At 41.8% G+C, this 17,875-nt stretch overlaps 1 protein-coding gene across 1 annotated transcript in view; it reads left to right on the forward strand.

Moving 5' to 3' along the window:
* SLC9A9 (solute carrier family 9 member A9) overlaps nucleotides 1–17,875 on the forward strand; it is a 325,848-nt gene that overhangs the window by 161,989 nt on the left and 145,984 nt on the right. The window lies entirely within an intron of this gene.

A 17,875-nucleotide genomic window follows, 5' to 3' on the forward strand; every position in this document is an offset into this window, starting at 1 on the left:
AATAGCATCAGTATGGCCCTCAGGCTTCACAGTGTTCCATCTAGAATTACATATTTGCTTTTGGAGCAAATCTAAGTTTAGCAGCAGCTTATCATTTAACAAGTGAAGTACGGTGCCAGTCATGTCCAGAGATACTGCAAGGAAAATTTGGTGAATCCAAAATATGGTTATAGAATAGTATCAGAAACTAACGTAAAGAAGACCATGCAATATCTTGGCAGAAATTTTTAAAAGCCCAATTTATGCCTAGGGGAGCCAGAAGCATGTTTAGCTCATTGTACTCTCACTGCAGCACTCTAATACCATGCTCCATCATTCCACTAAATTTTTCCTGTGTCTCAAGTTTTGATGAAGATTTCTCAGCGGGTCTTTACATTACAAAGAAGGATAAAACATTTTCTGTGTCTACTGGTCAAGGCTGTTTTCAACCCAAATTCTGGAGCAAAAATAAAATCAGAGGATTAACTGGAGGAGACCAAAAATTATGGGGTTCCCAAGCTAACATGTGAAATGAAAATGTGGTGGGTAAGAAAATGTTTGCTAACCTCTCTCTCTGCAGTAAATGTAATTACAAATGCATGTAACAAAGCAAACGTCCCAAATTTGTCAACACAGGATCATTGTGGAGAGGTATTTCCAGTAGGGATAAGGAGGTTTTAGTACCGTTATACAAGGCACTGATGAGACCTCACCTGGAATACTGTGTGCAGTTCTGGTCTCCCTTGTTTAAGAAGGATGAATTCAGGTACAGAGAAGGGCTACTAGGATGATCTGAGGAATGGAAAACTTGTCTTATGAAAGGAGACTCAAGGAGCTTGGCTTGTTTAGCCTAACTAAAAGAAGGTTGAGGGGAGATATGATTGCTCTCTATAAATATATCAGAGAGATAAATACTGGAGAGGGAAAGGAATTATTTAAGCTCAGTACCAATGTGGACACAAGAACAAATGGATATAAACTGGCCATCGGGAAGTTTAGACTAGAAATTAGATGAAGGTTTCTAACCATCAGAGGAGTGAAGTTTTGGCATAGCCTTTCAAGGGAAGCAGTGGGGGCAAAAGATATATCTGGCTTTAAGATTAAACTCGATAAGTTTATGGAGGAGATGGTATGATGGGATAACATGGTTTTGGTAATTAAATATTCATGGTAAATAGGTCCAATGGCCTGTGATGGGATATTAGTTGTGGTGGGATCCGAGTTACCCAGGAAAGAATTTTCTGTAGTATCTGGCTGATGAATCTTACCCATATGCTCAGGGTTTAGCTGATTGCCATATTTGGGGTAGGGAAGGAATTTTCCTCCAGGGCATATTGGAAGAGGCCCTGGAGGTTTTTCTCCTTCCTCTGTAGCATGGGGCACGGGTCACTTGCTGGAGGATTCTCTGCTCCTTGAAGTCTTTAAACTACGATTTGTGGACTTCAATAGCACAGATATAGGTGTGAGGTTTTTTGCAGGAGTGGGTGGGTGAGATTCTCTGGCCTGCGTTGTGCAGGATGTCAGACTAGATGATCATAATGGTCCCTTCTGACCTAAATATCTATGAATCTATGAATTGCCCACATTGTGGGGCATATGAAGTTGCACCAGCCCAGGGAGATACTCATGAAGGGTTTGGTTACAACAGAACAATGTAACTCTCAGATGCACAAAGGGAGGGAGCCTGATGCTCCTGCACAGAGCAGTTGAGTTTTATAGAGAGAGAATGTGGCCCTCGCTCCACCTCATTTAGGGTGTCTAACACCCATGCAGCACCAGGCGACAACAGCCCCTGTACACAGGAGAGTGCAGGAGCTGCAATTGTGACTGGCCTCTGTGCAAAGATCTTAAGAGCAGGGGAAGAAATGTTCCTTGTATCCCCAGCCTTGGCCCTCTACATTTGTGTAAGGGCCTGGTACAATCTTGCATGGCATTTTTAGGATGGTAGGCAGGCAAAGAATTTAGTGCTAGGCCCAGTGTCTGTACTGTGATGTGAAGATGTAAAGCACTGTATTCTTATTCAGAATAATACATTTCTGGACAATGTTTGCTGCCTTCTGTTGCACTACTGGATATTTTGGATCATTTACAGATAATTAGTTTACACTTCCACACAGAGTGACCACACAGATGCCAGGATTTATTGGTACACATAGTTCAGCTGTCTCTTGGCTTTCAACAAAATAGAGAGTCTAGTTAGGCTCAAGGAAGCTCTCCTTACAAGGAATGTGCTCTCTTGATTAGTAAGGCAGCATTCCACACAAAGCAAAAGGACCACACATGATCCTTGGAAATGACCAGTCTAACTGGCATCTGTTGTTGTGACTTGTCCCAGGAAGTTTTCCCAGGAGAGAGTGAAGTCTTAGGGATTACAAGATCTAAGAAGTTTCAGTAGAAATAATTGAACAGATTGTCAGGGAAGGCTTAAATAAATCAATTTTGTCTTCAAAACAAGAATATGACACGTAGCAGGTTCTGGCTAGCCTCTGTGAGAGTATGGGGCAGGAGGAGCATACCCTCCCAGCACAAGAGCCAGCCATACTCTCAGTTTCTGCGCCATATTGTGTATGATGGGGTTTTTGCTCCTGTCTCTGAAATACCTGGTATTGGCTATTGCTAGAGACAGGACAGTGAGGTAGAAGAAGTGCTGTCTGATCCAGTGCAGCAATTCTTCTGTCCTAAATGCATGTTAGAAATTATTGATAAGTACTCAGCATGACCCACTGCATAAATATGGTAAAACAGAAAGCAGTGTCCATAGGGCTGGCTACAGCATCCATTTCTCAACTATTATTAAAGGGGCTGTGTTGGTGAAGAACTTTCTATTGCTTCCTTCCACATACAGATTCAGCAAGAAGTCAGCTCCAGTAGACATTGGTCATACCTGGCTAAAGATTTGTTTTTCTATGACAAAAGGAGGGGCAGCAGCCAGGCCCCTTGACCTAGCCCATGAGCAAGATTGAGAGCAGCAAAGGCTGGAGTATAAGAGGGACTCAGGGAGTTCCCACGTGAGAGACTAGAGGTCAGGAAGGACAGTGTGCACACTTTAAAAATAAATAAGACTAGAAGTCAGTGAAGGGCTGAGGAAGAAGCCACTTTTGACAACAGAGATGGACGTATGATGGGATAACATGATTTTGGTAATTAATTGATCTTTAAATATTCATGGTAAATAGGCCTAATGGCCTGTGATGGGATGTTAGATGGGGTTGGATCTGAGTTACCCAGGAAAGAATTTTCTGTAGTATCTGGCTGGTGAATCTTGCCCATATGCTCAGGGTTTAGCTGATCGCCATATTTGGGGTCGGGAAGGAATTTTCCTCCAGGGCAGATTGGAAGAGGCCCTGGAGGTTTTTCGCCTTCCTCTGTAGCATGGGGCACGGGTCACTTGCTGGAGGATTCTCTTCTCCTTGAAGTCTTTAAACCACAATTTGAGGACTTCAATAGCTCAGACATAGGTGAGGTTTTTCGCAGGAGTGGGTGGGTGAGATTCTCTGGCCTGCGTTGTGCAGGAGGTCAGACTAGACGATCATAATGGTCCCTTCTGACCTTAGTATCTATGAATCTATATAAGTATCTTTGCAAGGGTTTCTGCAAATGGAACTATGTGCAGTTTTGCTCTTGCTTTAGCCCTCTTTGCTCAAGGTAAACAGGACTTGTGCACACTTTAAAAATAAATAAGTTGTATTAGGAGATAAATACTCTGAATCTGTGACACCAACTTCTCTCCCACAGGAAACTGACCCACTGCAAAGCCCTCAAACCTGCTACACTCAACAAAGGCACAGCAACTGTGTGACCGGGTAGTTTCCCAGCAGTCCAGCAAGCACTAAGGGAGGAAGGGAACACCCACCCACTATCCCCTTTGGAATTCCAGTCTAGATTCAGGCCCTGAAATTGAGCCAGCAGTCTGGGTTTGCTCCCCAAACTCTCCAGCTTTCACCTACTGAGACTACTACCTGCCCCCTGATAAAACAGCTCAATGGCTCTTTTTCTCTCTGGGACTGAAGAAGAATAAAATCTTTAAACAGGTACAAATAAGCCCAGTCTCAAAACAAAATGGGCCCACACTGAAGTTATTAACTGATTTTTAAAGATATTTTGGTGCCTAAAGGTGCAGCTAGATGCCTACTGGGATTTTCAAAAGCACCTAGGCACCTATCTCATATTGAAATGAATGGGAGTTGTGCCTACTGGGATTTTCAAAAGTGCCTCTGTGCCTATCTCTTCATTTCAATATGAAGTAGGCACCTAGGTGCTTTTGAAAATACCAGTAGGAGCCTATCTGCATCTGTAGGCACCTACAGATCTTTAAAAATCTGGCCCTTTGCCCCTGGAGAGAAGCAGTTCTCCAGTCCCAACACCTTCCCGTTGGGCTGTACTTTCTCTTATAGGCTCAGCTTACTTCATGGGAAGGTAATGAGCTCCAGCTGTTTTATTGGCCTACTGGTTAACATTCGCATCCCTGTACCAGAAATCTAGCTTGGAGATGAAGGACTTTTTAACCCAATCTCTATCCTACACCTCTTGGGAGCCTGTCATAGCATGACTGGTACCTTTAAGGAGAGATGGTGGCCAGCCACACCTGTAAGTTAATAATTAACTAACTGCTTCCAGGCTAAGGGGGCAAGACTAAAGAGGGTCAGGTGATAGCTTAATGGACAGTGGGCCTTATAAAAGGGCTGAGTGAGATTCACAGTTTTTTGGAACCGTGGGAATCAGGTGGATTCCAGTGGAAGGACTTGATGAAGGGAGTGTAGGAGGACAGGTACTCTAGGAGAAGTAGCCTGGGAGATGAGTGCTCAAGTCCAAACATAGGAAGTAGGGGGTACATCTACATAGCCTGTGGCAGTGGGCCTCCTGGCCTGGTCAACAGACTTGGGCTCGTGATAATGCTCTAAAAATAGCTACATAGACATTGCTTTGAAGTTGTGGTTTAGGCTAGAGGTCTGGCTTGTTTCCTAGTGAGGCTTTTTTCCACCAGCTGGGTAGCCATATACAAAGGTAACTGAGAAATGAGCTGGAAATGGGGCCCAAAAGGTGGAATGAAGAGAAGCGCCTGAAGGGCAGAAGAATCTTTGTTTGTCTGGGACCTTTTAGTTTGGACTCTTGCTACCCCAGAAGAGTCTACATCTGTTTGTGACTTGGCTGGAGGACTAACCCATAGGTCCTGCACCGTCTGATGTGTGGAGACTGGAAGAGACCCACCTCAAGGAGGTAAACTGAGGTAGGGAGTGCCAGCAACACTATACTTGGCCAGCAGGGGAATGCTATGGGGCAGCCATAACTGAGCCAGAAGGGTAGAGTACTTCTTCACAAACAGACTGTCATCATTTCTTCAACTGATGATTTGTCACAGGAATAGTATTTGTAATAACTATTTTCCTTAAAAATGGATTGAAATTAAGAAAATGAAAAACACTCAGGTTTTCTCCAGTTAATCTGTGTGTTTAACAGGAAAATCAGAAAATTGGAAATGTGACAAAATTCATTGTCTGACCAGATGTACCATAAAAATCTTAAACCTCTGCAGAATAGTATATTGCAATAAAGAAAACTAAAGCTGCTCAGTGTGTAGGTTTAACCAGGAGAATCATAACACCAAAAACTTCTATTTATTTAATTTTTGTACCAAGTCCTTCAATCTGAATTTCCCAGAAAAATCATTCATTATCTGACTGAGATTCCTGTTTATTTAGCCAGACTGAAAAATTGTTAATTTGTATTTTTAAAAAATTAAGAGCTTCAAAATTCTGCTGCAGATATGCCAAATATCTGTCTCCCAGTTTTGAGCTATGTGCTGCAAGACAGATGCTAAACAGCCAAGAAGCATTAATAAAGATAAATTGATATCAACAGGTATTCTGGTCATAGCATCCCACTAATTAGCTACATGAAAAAGAGTATTTTATTTTAGCACCACAGGTGGGGATACAGAATAGTAAGAAAACATTGTCTGAGTACAGCATTGCTTTTTGCATTGGAAATACAGTTCTCCTCTATTAGCAATAATAAAAATATTGAATGTCCCCTTACAGAAATCTATTCTGTTTCTACAGAGTGCACTTTAATCTGTTCTTTTCCTAAACCGCACCTGAGCTGTTTTAGTGATCGTGCATAGACCTAGTCTGACCTGAATCATTCCCATCAAGCCTGTCGCCTGCTTTCATCAATGCTTCTGAGGGATTGATCGTGCTAGTATCTCCTTTTTTGTTGTGAATCATAACATTTTATAATGTAGTATTTGGCACTACAAAAATTGGGTTTTAGGTCTCCGCTTAAAAGAAAGCGGATCTTGTTTTGCTCAGCACAGGAATCGGAAAGTTCATACGTTCAAAAGCTATTCTTACCATGAATAAATTCGCATTTGCTTCTAGCGTTCTCCATCTTGCTGAAAAGTACCAATTTTTGATGCTGGCAATATGAGGGATCATAATGTCATATGCAAACCAGTTTCCAAACTGCTTTATTAAAGGTTTGATGATTTATTTAAATGTTAAGCATTTTCTTTAAATATTAAGAAAACTTTTTGGATTGTTAAGATGATGGTTTACACTTTAGAGAAGGGTTGCAGATGCCAGCCATTGGCAAAAACATACCAATTGGAATGAAAAGCCATATGCCTAATTCTTGCTGGCATACAGAAACAGGCATAAAGAGATTCCAAATGGCATAATATATGCTATGAAAACTCTATTAATATACAAACTAGCCTCAAAATGGCTCCCTCCAATGATCTAGTGCTCTGTCAGGGGACTGCATGGAGACCATTGCTGGTCAGAGAACGGGTTCAGTGGCAGAGCATGCCATTTTACCCCATGCCATACCTCTTAATGTACCTCCCTGGCTTTTGTCACTAAGGGCCTGCAGTGACAGTGGCCAGAAAGGTCAGCCTGTGAGTGGCTAGCATACAACCATGCTCCCGGTTTTCAGGTGTGTGTTTATGCACAATGCCAGCATTGCTCCTTAATTCTGTAAAAAGTGAGAATTGCTTCTCTGTATGTGCGCTGAACAAACTCAGTGCCATTTCCCTTCCTCATTATCACTGCCTCCACTGAGGATCGGGGTGACAACATGAGGGAAAGCAAAAGAAAACAATGTCTGTTGCGCATGGTAATGAACCAGACACACAAAAAAGCACAATCCCTGAGCAGCAAAAAAAATCAGTTTAATCTAATCTGGGTCCACACATTATTATGCACTAATCATAGTCCTATGCTTTTTACATGGTGCCATTACAGGGCAGAGATAAGGCTGTTTTGGTGCCTTACCTCTGCATTTCTGTACTTTGACAATAGTCCTGGTCCTCTTCTGCTCAGATGTGTGGTGAGGATTACAGGTGTTTCAAGTCCCTCCTATAGTGGGGGCAGTGGTAGAGAACCCCAGCCCACTCACTCCACCACGCTGAGACCCAGGGCCCTAGGAGGGCAACAAAGGTGTCCTCCCTAGGTCACTTCCTCCCACTGCTTTCCTCTCTCAGCTTTCAGTCCCAAATAAGGTGAAAATATAACCAAACCATCAGCTCCACCAGGCTCAGTCCTCCTGCAGCTTCTGCAGCATCCTTGTCAGGAGCCTTTGGGGTAGGTCTGTCCTTCTGAGCTGGGTTGCTCCCTTTTCAACCTATTCTCCAGCTGGTGCATGCTCTGCAGAGCTGGAGGGGCAGGACTACGTGGGCCCAGTACAGTCCTTTAACCCCTTCTGATTCAGGGTGGGGTTTGTATGCTCCATCACAGTAGGATTTCTTTTAAGATTAACCTTAACTCTGAATTTCCTGGGTCTGTAATGCTTGTTTGGGGGGGTAATTACAGCTCCCCTATATCCTTTTTACCATTAAATTGATATTTATACAAACTTAACTCCAGACTTACAAACTTAACTTAGTTCTAATCAGGAAATTTAGAACGAAGGTAAGAAAATGATTTTATTTTAAATATGATACTTAGCAGTGTCCCTTTAATCATCAGATAGAGAAATTAAAGTCAAAGCCCAGTGAAGTGAATGGAAATACTCCCCTTGATTCTAATGAGATTCAGATCATACCCTAACTGGGCACATTACAAATAAACTGGTACAATTAAAAAAACAAAATAACACGATGCTTCGTTAAGGTTTAATTAAGTTCTACATTTACCTGTTTTCCACTTGATGCTTTGTTTGAAACACTGTCATCTTTTCATTACTGTGGTGTGTGACTTCAGCAGATGGATTATCAGTGAATGATCTGGTAACTGAATTAATCTCCAGAATTACAGTATCTATTTTGTCTCACGATATATGGTATGGTATTTTGTTTCACCAGAATGCAAGAAGGTTATTAAGTAAACCTTGTTTTAATTATGAGCATATGATTAATAGGGTCCTTTGTCATAGCTCTGCTTCTCCTAAAACTTTCAGGATTATGTCTCAGTTTGTTCGTAATTGCTCCTACTGTGGGCAGCATTGTGTTATGTGTAATAGCTTAGATGGACTTTTCTTGAATTATAAGAGGGATTTGAATTGTATTTTGTTTGTAAAGGATTTTCAAGTTTTTTCTCGCAAATATGCATGTAGCTCACAGAAAACCAGTCTCAGCTTGCTTTTGAGGGCTCTGCTCCCTCTGCAAATTGGAATTCTTTTCCATTAGACCTGAGAATATTGGCATAGCATGATCCTTAAACTATTTTCAGAATTTTAGGATTTTTAAGTTTATGCAACTACTATATATAAAGGTCAAGTTTTGCAAATGATCATTTGCCTGATTTCAAGAGCCAGATGCTAAGACTCCAGAAATTGCTGATCTCTAGCAGCATCAGCTGGGTAAAAATGAGTATCCAAAAATAAGGCAAATACATTTACAACCTAAAGCTTTAGGCATCTTCCTGCGCATCCATCCCAACACTGGTGTCGTACCATGGTTTCTTATATCATTTCTGGACATTCTGCCCTCAGAAGAGTTGGAGGGATATATAAGAATGATAAGGCAGAAATACTGAACAGCTGACTGTAGCTAGTTCATCTCTAGTGATCTCTTCTATGGAATTCAGTATGAGTTAATAAGACCATAAAAACTTTGGCTGACATTTTCAAAAACAAGTGTCTAAAGTCAGGTTCCTGAAACCATACTTAGGCCTCCAATAAGTGGTTTGATTTTCAAAAGCTGAGTACCCTGTGGCTCCAATTGATTTGGAGTAGGTAAATCTGGATTTAGGAACCTAAATTTGGGAATCTGGGATTTGGGTTTTTTTTTTTTAAACTTTAGTCAGGGTGAGCCTGACACAGTGAGGTTCTGAGCACTTTCAATTTCCCCTGAAATTAAAGGGAATTGAGAGCCTTTGGCAACTTGCAAACATACATTTACCACCTCCCTGAGGTCTGACCTTGCCATTTCACAAAAGATATAAAAGCACATTGGCATAGCTATTTATGCCTCTTCTTCCAAAGCCACTTCTTTTCACGAGAGCCCAGACAATATCTTCTGCCATCCCAGAGATTATCTCTGCTCCAGAGTAGCTTCCATAGTGGAAGCAGCAAAATACAACAGGAGAGATGATTCTTTGACAGTTCTCACTGCACTGAAATCAGGAAGTACTAGGATTCTTTAGGTTTCAGAGTAACAGCCGTGTTAGTCTGTGTTCGCAAAAAGAAAAGGAGTACTTGTGGCACCTTAGAGACTAACCAATTTATTTGAGCATAAGCTTTCGTGAGCTACAGCTCACTTCATCGGATGCATACTGTGGAAACTGCAGCAGACATTATATACACAGAGACCATGAAACAATACCTCCTCCCACCCCACTCTCCTGCTGGTAATAGCTTATCTAAAGTGATCACTCTCCTTACAATGTGTGTGATAATCAAGTTGGGCCATTTCCAGCACAAATCCAAGTTTTCTCACCCTCCGCCCCCCTCCCCCCCCACACACACAAACTCACTCTCCTGCTGGTGATAGCCCATCCAAAGTGACCACTTTCTTTACAATGTGTATGATAATCAAAGTGTGGTCACTTTGGATGAACTATTACCAGCAGGAGAGTGAGTTTGTGTGTGTGGTTTTTGGGGGGGAAAAATGGGGGGGTGAGAACCTGGATTTGTGCTGGAAATGGCCCACCTTGATTATCATGCAATTAAACATCATCTAGGAATTTATTTATATAGAACATGCACAATATGTTGGATCCTGCAGTAAAGGGGACTGAAATCTTATCATGGCATAAGGGCAACAAATAATTTTTTGCAGTCCTGCTTCCTGTCAGAAAGTATGTCATTCATTTTAAAAGGAGACATAGCATGAGCTTCCTAAGATTTTTTTATTTCCCTGATAAGCTCAGGGCCCTTGTGTTGGATGCCAGCTCCTAATATTTCAAAGACTGTCTAAATGAATATCTTTCAAACACCCAAAACTTGGCAAGGAATGAAAAATTGTTTTTGAACTTGCTTCAAGAATTAATATTAGAGAATAGAGGTTTTTTCCTCTCAGCAAATTGAAGTTGAATAAATTGTATTCTGTCTCCTTAGAAATGGAATTGATCGCTGGAGGTTAGTACTAGGATGGCAAGTCACAGGAAAACTTTGTGCGGGGGTGAAGAGAGATGAGATTGATTCGTTGTTTTGCTTTTAAAACATCAGACACAATCTGTTCCTCTAATACTAACATAAATGCAAAAGTACAAAAGGTAAATATATTAGTTCATTGTGACTTTAAGGACAATTGGATTGCAGAGATGATATTACTATTTTTCATTGAGCAGAAGGAGAGCAGTTGAGTCACACCATTCAAAGTCTCCTTTGTTAGCTATGTGGCACAACAACAAACTGAAATTGACTTCAGCAAAGCCACACATTTTCTTCCTTTTGGCAGACTGTTAGTTTTTTTAAAAAGACTATTCTTTATAGCTCATCAAAATTCAGGGCAACTGCACCTGTATTTCCTATTAGTGGCCCAGCAAGGGCACCCACTCTCAGGTTCCAGCTGCCAGCTGTTACCTCTCTTGGGTGGAGACCTGCATCCCCTCTCCCTTCTGACCAGGGTATTTCCAGGCTGTATGGCTCCCTGTCTTCACTGTGTATTTCCCAGCACAGACCAGTTGCCCAAAGACACCTGATTGCTTTCTCTTCAGAGACGGATAACAGGTGTAATTGCTGTAGTTATAAGGTTATATAAAGTATAACTACACAGGACTGCCTATGCAAGCCTACTTTATTCTTAAAGTAAAAAGCACTACAGAGAAAATTTATTAAAAGCAATAAAATAACCTATACACATGCTAATAAGCATACCAGTGTTAATCCCAACCCTAATATGGATTCTGGCAGGATCAGTCCTTCAAACCCCCACCTTCAGGGATTCCTTGTGGTTAGCACTTCATCACAGCTTCAGTTCAGAACAAGCATAGTCATGACATAAGGGGCAATTTGAATATATGGTTCAGGGGTGTTTGATCTGGAGTTTCCAGGAGTAGGTAATTAGCAGATATTGAGTCTCTCTCCCCAAGGTGTATCTTCAACAGGTTGGCTTCCAGAGGAGAATTTGCATCCCCCTCAACCAAGATACTTCTGAGGAAATCCACTTTACACACATTGTTCTAAAAAGACCTTTGAACTCCCTAATACCGTCCAGAGATTGCATTAATCTTGTCTTCCTGCTAAAGATGTTCTATGCAATCTCACAATAGAACATAGACATTTGCATTTCTAATACAATGTACCCCAAGGGTATTAGCTCTAATTCAATCAGGTTTAGCTTAATTCAGAAAGCTTCATTCTGGATATTACAGGATATTGTCAGTCTGCCACAGCTCTCAGCTGTCAGTCAATGGCCTGCCTGAACCCCATTTCCCTCTGGCTTGCTGCACCAACTGACTGACCCAGGTGGCTAACTTCCCAAAAGACATACCCTTCTGGATGGCTAAGAACACATTAGTGTAATTAAAAGCCTAGTTTTAATGATGTCATAATTATGTTGTGGTTTTGTTATTGCTGATGTCTGTTAATATATAGTTTGTTTCTAATTTCAAATGTATAATATATTAACCCTACTCATCATCCTCTTCTGTTCACAAGGGGCTTCCATTACCATAACTGTCCCACTGTCAGTCAGTGAATCAACATTAAAAAGTCTGTCACTACTGTGGATAGTTCCAAGATAATGCTAAAATATGCTCATTCCACTGCTACAACGAGCCTCTGGCTGGTCAACGGATTTTCCTTTAAATCATAGAATCATAGAATAACAGAGTTGGAAGGGACCTCTGGAGGCCATCTAGTCCAACCCCCTGCCCAGAGCAGGACCAATCCCAAGTAAATCATCCCAACCAGGGCTTTGTCAAGCCTGACCTTAAAAACTTCTAAGGAAGGAGATTCCACCACCTCCCTAGGTAACACATTCCAGTGTTTCACCACCCTCCTAGTGAAAAAGTTTTTCCTAATATCCAACCTAAATCTCCCCCACTGCAATTGAGACCATTACTCCTTGTCCTGTCATCTGCTATCACTGAGAATAGTCCATCCTCTTTGGATCCACCTTTCAGGTAGTTAAAAGCAGCTATCAAATCCCCCCTCATTCTTCTCTTCCGTAGACTAAACAATCCCAGTTCCCTCAGCCTCTCCTCATAAGTCATGTGTTCCAGACCCCTAATCATTTTTGTTGCCCTTTGCTGGACTCTCTACAATTTCTCCACATCCTTCTTGTAGTGTGGGGCCCAAAACTGGACACAGTACTCCAGATGAGGCCTCACCAATGTTGAATAGAAGGGAATGATCACGTCCCTCGATCTGCTGGCAATGCCTCTACTTATACACCCCAAAATGCCATTGGCCTTCTTGGCAACAAGGGCACACTGTTGACTCATATCCAGCTTCTCGTCCACTGTCACCCCTAGGTCCTTCTCTGCAGAACTGCTGCCTAGCCATTCAGTCCCTAGTCTGTAGCGGTGCATTGGATTCTTCCGTCCTAAGTGCAGGACTCTGCACTTGTCCTTGTTGAACCTCATCAGATTTCTTTTGGCCCAATCCTCCAATTTGTCCAGGTCCCTCTGTATCCTATCCCTACCCTCCAGCGTATCTACCACTCCTCCCAGTTTAATGTCATCCGCAAACTTGCTGAGGGTGCAATACACACCATCCTCCAGATCGTTAATGAAGATATTGAACAAAACTGGTCCCAGGACCGACCCTTGGGGCACTGCGCTAGATACCGGCTGCCAACTAGACACGGAGCCATTGATCACTACCTGTTGAGCCTGACAATCTAGCCAACTTTCTACCCACCTTGTAGAAAATCCATCCAGCCCATACTTCTTTAACTTGCTGACAAGAATACTGTGGGAGACCGTGTCAAAAGCTTTGCTAAAGTCGAGGAATAACACGTCCACTGCTTTCCCTTCATCCACAGAACCAGTTATCTCATCATAGAAGGCAATTAGATTAGTCAGGCATGACTTTCCCTTGGTGAATCCATGCTGACTGTTCCTGATCACTTTCCTCTCGTCTAAGTGCTTCAGAATTGATTCCTTGAGGACAAGCTCAAACAGGTTCACCCTCAGATTCTGAAGTGAGTTACTAATTCAATAAAACAGAAGAACAAAATTATTTTTAAAAGTTAGTTTACAATATGATTAGGATTGTCAGACTCATCCAGTTAAAATATAAAACCAGCCCAAACTTCCACCCCATCTATCCCATACAAACCAAAACTGTTAGTAGTTCAGAGCAGGCTTATTTTTTTTAAACTGTTTTATCTCTCAGTTCTTCACTGCTTGGTTGGGTGTGGGACTGGAATTAGAAAAACTGAAAACCCCAGTGAAAGTTTCCCTAGATGACATTCCCATACAGTACCAGAAATCTCAGCATAGAGCTAGAGATTTAGAGCAGTCTCAGAGAGGGTTAAATTAGCCACCCAGTTTTAGATGTATTCCCCTCCCCTCATTATTATGTTGCTCTCTTCTACTACCCCAAAATCCTGGTTCTTTCAGAGTTCACTGATTGGTCAATTTGATACAAAAAGAGACAAGAAATGTGACTTTTTCATTTGTGCCATATGTACAGACCTAAGGAAAGGCACTGGTTGCCTAACATATATTAGTCACTTTGTTTATACTACATTAGGTCATTCAACCTAATGCAGGTAGAAATGTAGGGCTCTCACTTGGGTCTAAACTCATAAGGTGCTGTTATGCTTCCAGTATTTACTTGATTACATTCAGAGTTTGCAACAGTACTGTTCAAGTGGTCCTAGTTCTTTTTCTGCCTCCTCATTATTGTTAAAGGTAGTCTGAAAAAGAGAAAATTATTCTGCCATTCCCTCTCCCCCCTCCTCCTTCCCTCCTGCTCTTTATGAGAGCTAAAGAAAGCCTGACAGTGTTTTTCATTAGCACTTTTTTATTATCTTACCAACATCAGGAATAGAAAAACTGGTTTCACTGGAGAACTCCATGGAGGACTAGAAAGCTGGAGTGGGATCTCTCATCCCTCAGTTTAAGGGCATTTAAAGTTTTCCTCCAAAGTGTTTGTTGGGTTTTTTAGTGGTCATTTTTGGAATGAGAGGGAACTTCATCTTTGCAGTCACTGTACTTTTAGTGTTATTTGTCCTGTACCAAAGTGCCTAGGAACCTGAGGTGCCTAGAGCCTGGGACCGGCACTTCTATAAAATAGTTATAAATTGAAATAGTTCAGTCAATCGGGAAAGAAATAATCAGATTCCCTAGAACTCCGGATTCAAATGCCAGCAGGGTTGACTCAGCCTCTCATCTCAGTACCCTACTGTTTACTTTCTGGTCTTTTGGGTGGCACCTTAAAAAGTTAGGACCATTCTTTTCAAAATGTGGGTGCCTAAATCAAGGGCCAAAGTCCATATTCAGGCACCTAAACCAGAGTGACAAGTGAGTTTTTCAGAGATGGCGAGATACTACTCATATCGACTACCCTGGGAGCTGCAGTTGCTCAGGACCTCTGAAAATCAAGCCACACACTGAGGGATTTAAATAAAAAATTAGGTGCCTAACTTCAGACAGGTTTCAGAGTAACAGCCGTGTTAGTCTGTATTCGCAAAAAAGAAAAGGAGTACTTGTGGCACCTTAGAGACTAACCAATTTATTTGAGCATGAGCTTTCATGAGCTACAGCTCACTTCATCGGATGCATGCTGTGGAAACTGCAGCAGACTTTATTTATACACAGAGAATATGCAAAAATACCTCCTCCCACCCCACTGTCCTGCTGGTAATAGCTTATCTAAAGTGATCATCAGGTGGGCCATTTCCAGCACAAATCCAGGTTTTCTCACCCTCCACCCCCCCACACAAATTCACTCTCCTGCTGGTGATAGCCCATCCAAAGTGACAACTCTTTACACAATGTGCATGATAATTAAGTTGGGCCATTTCCTGCACAAATCCAGGTTCTCTCACCCCCTCACCCCCCTCCCAAAAACCACACACACAAACTCACTATCCTGCTGGTAATAGCTCATCCAAAGTGACCATTCTCCCTACAATGTGCATAATTAAGGTGGGCCATTTCCAGCACAAATCCAGGTTTTCTCACATTCCCCCCACCCCCATACACACACACACTCACTCTCCTGCTGGTAATAGCTCATCCAAACTGACCACTCTCCAAGTTTAAATCCAAGTTAAACCAGAACATCTGGGGGGGGGGGGGGAGGAAAAAACAAGAGCTCATGCTCAAATAAATTGGTTAGTCTCTAAGGTGCCACAAGTACTCCTTTTCTTTTTTAACTTCAGACAATCACAGCTGAAAATTTTGCTTTAACATCCTTTCTTCTCTGCAAGAGCATTCAAGTTCCCATGGCTTTTCTAATAGAAGTAGGGGTTTGCCTTGATGTCCGTGGCCAAAGTATCCTCTCCTGTTACTAGAGAGCAGTGTGCCATGTGCCAGTTGTGTACCTAGCTGCCTTCATCCTGCATTTCGCTGGTGCTGTGTGAATTGATGGGGGATGAACATCACTGTAAAAATGCAAAGTATTATTGGCTGTTCCCCTACCTTCCTGTTGCTCCTGCATCTCTTTTCTTTTCTTTCCTCTATTTGAAGGATTTGAAGCCTCTAATTGAAAGAGAGAATAAATAAAGTGATTAGAATGTAATAAAGGTATTCCAGAATCCTACAAAAATGGTGGTAGTCTGCATTCACTGTATTTTAATTTAAAACAGTCAGGCAAAAGTAGTTTTCATCAACTATTGATTTATCAGTATCCTTAATTTCATGATCGCTGTGTTCTAATTAAATAACATTCAAATGTCATAAATTTTATATCCCTCACTTAACATTGACTACAGGGGTTTTTAATGGCTCTCTCGCACCTTCAAATCTCTCACTGTACCAGTACAATCAATATGATTCTCCAGGTTCCCCTGGTTGATGTTGGATTATTGAAGTGCTTTCTGTCCTACTTTGATGTCATGCAGAAATGTAGCCACTTGAGATTTAACTCATAGAGAGCTGGCATTTTTCCAAGTAGCTAGCTACATCAATGCAGCAAGAGAAAGTTTACTGGTACATACAATATTTTGGGGTTAATATAGAATGTGAAAGTGTTTAATGAAGAACTAATTTTTATTGGCATAAAGAAAATAATATTGGTTGGGAAAAAATTTATGCTCAATCTCTGTTAATATTCACGATTACAAAGGCTCGTCAGGAGGAAAAAAAAGTGCACAGGATGCACTTCCATGGCAGAAACACAGTTTAAACACACAGGAGAGTGCTATCTATTACTAGGCTGCTTATTCATTTTAAACAAGTAACTTTAAACAACCACTTTTAAAGCAGTCTTTCCTGGGAAGTCTCATTGGCCAGGAGGGTGCCCAGACAGCGTGGTTTACCAATTACCGAACTAAAGCGCCAAACTGAAGCATATTCTCACCAACAACTATACACCACACCATAGTAACTCTAACTCAGGAACCAATCCATGCAACAATCCTCGATACCAACTCTGCCTACATAGCTACACCAGCGACACCATCACAGGACCTAACCAGATCAGCCACACCATCACCGGTTCATTCACCTGCACGTTCACCAATGTAATATACACCATCTTGTGCCAGCAATGCCCCTCTGCTATGTACATCGGCCAAACTGGACAGTCCCTACATAAAAGGATAAATGGACACAAATCAGATATTAGGAATGGCAATATACAAAAACCTGTAGGAGAACACCTCCCTGGACACACAATAGCAGATTTAAAGGTAGCCATCCTGCAGCAAAAAAACTTCAGGACCAGACTTCAAAGAGAAACTGCTGAGCTTCAGTTCATTTGCAAATTTAACACCATCAGCTCAGGATTAAACAAAGACTGTGAATGGCTCGCCAACTACAAAAGCAGTTTCTCTTCCCTTGGTGTTCACACCTCAACTGCTAGAAGAGGGCCACATCCTCCCTGATTGAACTAACCTCGTTATCCCTAGCCTGATTCTTGCTTGCCTCTATTTATATCTGCCTCTGGAAATTTCCACTACATGCATCCGACAAAGTGGGTATTCACGCACGAAAGCTTATGCTCCAATATGTCTGTTAGTCTATAAGGTGCCACAGGACTCTTTGCTGCTTTTACAGATCCAAACTAACATGGCTACCCTTCTGAATCTTAGTAGAGTGGATTTATATGTTTGTATGCAGAATTTACAAACTTAGGCCCTGATTCTGCATTGGATTTGCTAGCACTGACTCCCAAGCCCACACAGAGTCCTGCTGGCTTCAGTAGGTTTCTGCACTGAAGACGGGCATGTAAAGTACTCTGTTGTTGCTTTGGGGACACTGTCTATAGTTTCTCCAGGTATGGCAGCAGACTGAAGATTTACGTTTTATGTTTTCCCTTTAAAGTGAATTGTCTCCTGATCCTATCAGGAACATCCTCTCAAGACAAATAGATGTATTGGTCTGTTTCACAGAAGAAA

Source organism: Lepidochelys kempii, chromosome 9, assembly GCF_965140265.1.
Source record: "Lepidochelys kempii isolate rLepKem1 chromosome 9, rLepKem1.hap2, whole genome shotgun sequence".
Classification (NCBI taxonomy): Eukaryota; Metazoa; Chordata; order Testudines; family Cheloniidae; genus Lepidochelys; species Lepidochelys kempii.